At 36.8% G+C, this 7,142-nt stretch overlaps 1 long non-coding RNA gene across 1 annotated transcript; it reads right to left on the bottom strand.

Annotated features, from left to right (window-relative positions):
* Positions 1 to 457: 457 nt before the first annotated feature.
* Positions 458 to 2,421, bottom strand: LOC127970595 (uncharacterized). The gene is made up of 4 exons (XR_008156632.1): positions 2,247 to 2,421; positions 1,299 to 1,483; positions 805 to 1,156; positions 458 to 699 (listed from the first exon to the last, which is right to left on the bottom strand). It is a non-coding gene; the product is annotated as an uncharacterized LOC127970595 (long non-coding RNA).
* Between the last annotated feature and the right edge of the window lie 4,721 nt (positions 2,422 to 7,142).

Raw genomic sequence — 7,142 nt, 5'->3', positions numbered from 1 at the left:
TTTGAGGATTAGTGTTCAATTACCGTTATTTTAAAAACGTATTTCAGGCTAACGTTAAGTTTTATAAACACGGGTTACTGTTGCCTTTTTACGTTACATATTGTCCATTTTTTCACTGATCTAATGTTAACTCATGTCATATTGATGACTTTCAGGTAGTACAGAGACAGGCTGGTGACAGGTGATTTTCAGCTGGGACCGCACTATGGGTCAATTAACTGTTACCAGCAGTAATTAGCATGTTAAATAAATGTAAAATGAAGCTTACTGTTTATAATTCTTACAATTACATATAGTAATATAATTATGTATTATAAATAATATACCTATTATATCTAGTATAATTATTACAATACTTATTCATGTATACAATATATTCAGGTTTAAAACAACTTAAGCATACTCGTATATAAACATGTACACTGCCATTCAAAAGTAATGATGCTGAAAATTCAGGTTGGCATCACAGGAGTATATTCCATTTTAAAACAGAAAACAGTTATTTTAAGTTGTAATTATACAATTAACTATTTACAGCAATTCATGAATACATTTCTAATAAATTTAATAGCATGACAAGCATTTTGTATGTGTCCTTTCTTTAATGTTGTCCTTGCATAGTCTCCACCATGGTTTACTGTGCTGCATGGGGATGCTCCACTCAGTCAGAGAAAGGTGTGCGAATGTATGGCTTCCCCGCTGACATAGAGAGGAGAAAATAATGGTTGGCTCAAGTCAGCAGGAGCAATCTAAATACAAATAAAAATTACAACAACAAAAAATTGTTAGGTAATTATACTTAACATTTATTTGCACTTTTTTACATTGACAATGTTTTACTAGAAATAAGGAACAAGCAAAGCCTTGCAAAACCCAGGGAGCTGAGACTCATGGTGAGACATTGCAGGGAGTCATCAGTGTTACCTATAACTGTGCATTTAACCACCATGTGATATGTACTGTATGTGGGTAGACAAAAAAAAAGGTGTGTGTGGAAACTAAACTGAAGTCAGTATGCAGACAAATTGCGGCAAAGCAATTTGTCATGACCAAAAAATTCAAGAGTAGGCTGAGACCAGATGCTATTCCCACAATCTTTGTACATCGTCCTGTGGTCAAAAAGAGGAGGGCCCTGCTCCACGATGCACCCCTAGACCTGTGAACATACAAGAAATGGCTACTGATTACAGCTATGTTATTTCAGGTGATTCATATATAATAAGTACAAACTCGTACTAGTTGAAGTAAAGTGATGTGATATTTTCAATATTTAACATTAGCAAAACCATGTATTCTACCTCTATCAGTTTCAAAGGTTGAGGAAAAAAGAACGAGGACACTCAGAGAAGGTAAAGTGAGAGTGAAGAAAAAGGACATGGCTAGAGAGGAGAGACAGGGACAGGTGACACTGCCCAGTCAACCAGCAGCAAGTCAGTCAGCAGCCAGTCAGCATTCCTGTGAACCATCAGCCAGTTACCTGGGTCTATTAAAAAAATTTAAGAGACAAGAAAAAAAAAATAAAGATCAAGCAATGCAAAGGCAGCACTAAGAAAAATAATGAAAATTCAGCTATCAAAAAAAAAAAGGTCCCCTCAGCTCTCCTGACCTGCATCCTCACTGATGCTCCATCACAGAACAGTGCAGTGGCACCACTAATCCTCCACCCACCAGAACCCACAGAATGTTACAGTATGTTACTTTTATACACTAACAAGTTTAAGTATATAATACAGTATTATTATATAATATAGACAGGTAATAGTAAATGAATCACAATGACTAAAAACACTCCACCCATGTTTTTGCAAACTCAATTCACTCTAAATGTATATCAATAGGGTGCATTTTATTATTAAGTGATTTAATACGTGTAATAAGGAACAAACTTTATAACCTCATTTTTACCACTTCCACTCACCGCTGTCACACGTTATATTGAACTAACGTAATAGGCTATGTAACGTTAGCTAACTTTCCCCACCCTGCAAAAAAATGTTTATACTCCTTTTTTTCTAATTGCAAACACGATGGATGAAACTGAATTATGAGAACAGATTTTACAATTATTAGGGTGTTCGTTACTAACTTTATTCAGCTCCAGTCCTAGCCTAATCTGTTAGTTATCTGATAACAAACCTTAAATCTACTCATTTAATGAGTGATTATCTGCTAGAAGGTTTTAATTTGCAATTTATTGTTATTAAGATGTACTGATAATATTCAATCTTATTATTTAAACGTCTTACCTGTTAAAAGTGCGTCGCAAACGGTTTGTTCTGCTGCATCTCTATGGCGCGGCATAGGTTTGCTGCTACTTCCGGGAACTATTGAGAGGCTCCACGAGCCGCCATTGCTGTAAAAAAAGCGTTCCATTGGAGTCAATGGAGTTGTCGCAACTCTCACTCTATATGGCTCTGAGTTTACCCAGGAATAAAAAAAAATATATATTTTAATCTACTCATACTCAATACTTGATACAAACCTAAATGCTGTATAAGATAGCTTTGTGTAGTTAAAAGACCTTAAATTAAAGGGCAGTTTACTTAAAAATGAAAAAGGCTTTCATAATTTACTCAGTCTTATGTCGTAACAAAACTCTCTTGTTCCACAGAAGAAAAACAGTCACACTGGTTTAGAACAACATGAGGATGAGTTGATTGTTTTCATTTTTGGGTGAACCATCGCTTTCAGTCAATATTTACTGATAATCTTCCCCTCTGGTGATAAAGAGTGAAAAATGAGAGCTTCACTGGAAACAGAGCTTTTGAATGGCTTCAAAAAACTTTATTACATTTTGGTAATTGTTTGTTTATTACTGACAGCTACGGTCACTCCACAAAACTAAATCAAATTACTTCATTTGTGACTTAGGCCCCGTCCACACGGAGACGCATTTCTGTGAATACGCACAAATTTTATATCGGATAGACATTTCGTCTACACGGATCCGGCGTTTTCATTAGTTTTCGTCTGGACGGCTAATCTGTATATTTTCTGAAACGATGACGTCATCAGCCCACGTCTCCCCCCTAGTCAGACACCTCTACGTCCCGTAACAGTAACAAAAACATGAACAAACACTGAACGATTGTCTTTTTATTAACTAACATTAACACTGATTAAAATATGAATTGTTCAAGGTTTATGAGCATAGTCCAAGTCTTCTTCTCTGTTTTTAGTGTATCTCTGTGGCAGAATTACAGCGCCACATACTGGTCTGGCATGTATTCTACATCATTATGCGGTTTCGTGTGGACGCGGATATTTCTTGAGACGAGGAAAAAAAGATCGGATTGGGGTAAGCTCCGTCTCCGTGTGGACGGGGCCTAAATGACGCTTAAATAACAAGTCCTTTGAGATGAGCTATTCCTGTAAATGGCAGTATTTGATTAATTAATATCTCTACGAATCACGTGAAGGTAATTTATCTGCGTTTAGAGATTGCACTTTAAATTGAGCTACAAACATTTCTGATCTTCCTAGCGATAAGGGAACTCCCTCTGAAAATAGATGTGCTTTCTAATACATAAACAAAAAAGCAACAAGACTAAGAAAGTAACCATGCAGAGGTGGGGTCTTGTTACAAAGGCAGAGCAGAGCCAGAATTAACAGCTCTTAGCTGGCGACAGTGTGACATTCAACTCTAACATATGCTCTTAACAGTCGTCAACACCAGATTCCATAAAAACCCTGCCACATTTGCACCAGCACACACATGGACACACACCTTCACCTTAACTCACTCACCTCAGCGGCTTTCAATCATGTGTCAGGGCATAGCATATGGAACAGTGACAAATAGACAGTGGATCGTTGAATGCGACCTCTCACCTTCAGTAGTGGCCTGAAGCTTGTGGGATGTCAGACCTGTAAATACAGACATCAAGTGAATGGCGTTCAGGCCTTGATTTATAGAGTGCAATTATTCAGCACATCTCTTTCATATTACCTGTGCCAGATCACTGTTAACAAACGTGTAAATCAAACAGTGTGGCAAACTACTTGTAAGAAGTGTGTGTGTGTGTGTGTGTGTGTGCTCCTTTATCTCTGGGTGTCCTGGTTGATGGCACAGCCAGGTTTGATGAGTTGCTCTCTGAGTGATCGTAAATAAAGATGGGGGACAAGAGCTCCCAGGGCGCCGACCTCTCCTGTCACAACTTTCACCACACACAGAGCAACTGATACATCCTCCACCTCTCTTCCGAGAGCCCACATATTTTTCATTGCACATTGGAAATCAATAAAGAGCAAATTATTTATGGAAAATATACTCTGTGCTGAATTATTGTCAGTGCAGTGCTCGGGGGATACGGGAGCGGGGTTACCTTCCAAAATACACAATCACAATATATATATATAGAAATATTGGGGGATGGTGCATTTGTTTAATGTTGCCGTTTCTGAGGCTTATTTACATTGAAAAGAAAGATTTTATGAAAAATTAGAAAGTACTAAGTGTTTGAAGGCTGTTTTATTATTTTACACCTTCTGTAAGAGGACTGAAGTCTGCGTAAGTGTCTTCTTCAGTGGCAAGACTGAGTTTGTGCTTCAATAGAGGGAAGAGGGGTCTTTGACAAGGTGATTTACTACAGGCACTTCGCAGGACACCAACTCCCACTAGCAGTGGCACAGTCGTCACATCAGCTTTTCTGTTCTCCCTCCTCTTTCTCTGACAGACAGCAGGCATACCTCTTCTGGAATGTTCTCTTACAATAACATTTATCATCTGAGCACATTATAAATCACTCTAGCTAAATTGGATGTGATAAGCACAGCAGTGACAGCACAACATCCCCCTCCTCTCTGCCTTAGATCAGAGGCATCCGCACTGGAAAGACCACTAGGCCTGTCAGGGTCTCATTCTGAACCTCTGAAACTTATTTTTGGGTGAGGTGATGGGTGTTCTGTCTGTGTTAGTAAGAACTATATATATATATATATATATATATATATATATATATATATATATATATACATACATACACACAAACTGAATTTTGGCAGCCATTACTGCAGTCACGTGATCCTTTAAAATCATTCTAATATTCTAATACAATGCTAAGAAAGAAAGAAAGAAGGAAAGAAAGAAAGAAAAATAATTTCCTAATTATTATTATTGTTTCTGACATTTTTTAGGATTTTTTGATCCATAGAAAGTTCAAAACAAAAATTTGAAATGAAGTATTCAAAATGACTTTATTGTCATTTTAGAGCAAATTGACAAATCCTAGTTAAACAAAACTTATACTTCTTTAAAAAGACAATGTAGATTTAATTACTAAAAATAAATTAGGAGGCGGTACAAAATGTATCTAGCATCAAACACAATGCCAAAGTAATAGAAAGGCAGTTTGTATTAACCTATGATTTCCTGTCTCATATACAGCATATTAACAGCTTCATCTATAGTTATTGGAGTACTAGAGATTATGAAAAATTAGAGATGCAGGACATATTGGTACCATATTGACTTTGGGTGTGAATTTGTGATTTTCTTAACCATTTTATTAGAAATTGGATATTTTAATATATGTGCTAATGTTTTACTTTGAAATTATTTTCCTGTAATCTAATGCTCACTTAAAATGTATATTTAAAAACATTTAATAACTAAATTAAATATTTATCAAATCTAGAAATGTAGCCAATTTTTACATTTAAAATAAAATGTGTTATTTTTTTTTATCTTTGATTTATCATCGTGTTTATTTACACTAAGCTCAAATAACTTTAGACAACATATAAAATAATAACTGGATTCCATCAGTATTGGCCAAAATGTTAATATCAGTGTATCTCTAGAAAAGAAGTATTATTACATTATACAATTCTATAAAAATAGTATTTAGAGAGAAAGAAAATAGTAAATCAATACAACACATGCAAAAAGATGCACTGCATTTGAATGATCTCTCAGACTCTCTTGTTTATTGGCCAACCTGGAAATACATGCAAGATTCCCTTCAGAGAAATGCACTTCGGCAACATTGTACAGGGGTCGCTTTCAAACATGCAGACGTACACACACATTTTTGGCAGATTTATCGTTCCTAGGTTAAAGTCAGGACACAGGTGACATAAACCACCAGGAGGCGTGTCCATGGAGAGAAGTTTGCTTTTACGTATTTTCTTTTCCACCATTTAAAAACAAGCAGTTCCCAGTCTGCTGTAAGTGAGCTGAAGTCATTAAAGCCGGTGTGGAAGTGTTTGAGTCACATGGCTGTAGAGTAATGGGATCCCTGGAGAATAACTGCTGTTAACTTTAATCTCTGAAAAATCTCTCCTGTTCTCTCACCAGTCCTATACTACAGCTAACACGGCTGAAAACCATATGCTGGGGTCGAATACAGTGCTATTTCTATGGCTGTGTGTATGTTTTTAAAAGCTGACAGACATACTTAAATACAAACACAACCTTTGTGCTATAATCAACAAGACTGGATGAATGCTTGCACACATTCGTATGAAAAAGCATATATGCAGAAGTATTAGACTATCCTTTGCCACCACACAAACTTTCACTTATAAGACATAAACACTACAGAGCACACATTAACACAACTACAGTGCAAATGACAAACATTTACACATTTCTGTAGCCCCTTCGATTCGAGTCACCTAAACGTCTGTCAACACAAAATGAGGGATCTTAATACTTGTCAGATAAAGAAGGAATAATGTAGAAAAAAAAGAGGGAAAAGGTGATATAGGGAAAAGGTGAAAGAAAAGAAATGAAAGAGGAAGGTTTGATTGATAAGGTCCTGAATCTGGCTATTTAGGGACTGGCGGGAAAGGAAGCAGCTTCTGCCAGACAGAAAACCAATTAATCTGTAAACAAGCTTTACAGCGGCGGCAGCAGCAGGTCTGAGCGCTCTCCTGCTCAGATAAGGCCACAGACGGCTATTTATTGTACATTTTAATTAAGTGCTTGTTAACGCTAGTTATCTTAACAGTCACAAAATTACCGTTGTAATGCATTCTGTTTGAGGAAAAATGGAGCAGAGTGTGAATGTTTTATGAAAGCCAAGCACAGCTTGGCTTCATTTGGAAAATCACAGAGCAGGAAGCAAAGAGGAGGCACGGTGGGTGCGCGATGATCTGAGCGCCGGCGCTAATGGTTATTTAATATGGCCATCAGCGCT

The sequence above is a fragment of the Carassius gibelio genome, chromosome B13 (assembly GCF_023724105.1).
Source record: "Carassius gibelio isolate Cgi1373 ecotype wild population from Czech Republic chromosome B13, carGib1.2-hapl.c, whole genome shotgun sequence".
Lineage (NCBI taxonomy): Eukaryota > Metazoa > Chordata > Actinopteri > Cypriniformes > Cyprinidae > Carassius > Carassius gibelio.
This window is presented reverse-complemented; position numbering and strand designations above follow the sequence as displayed.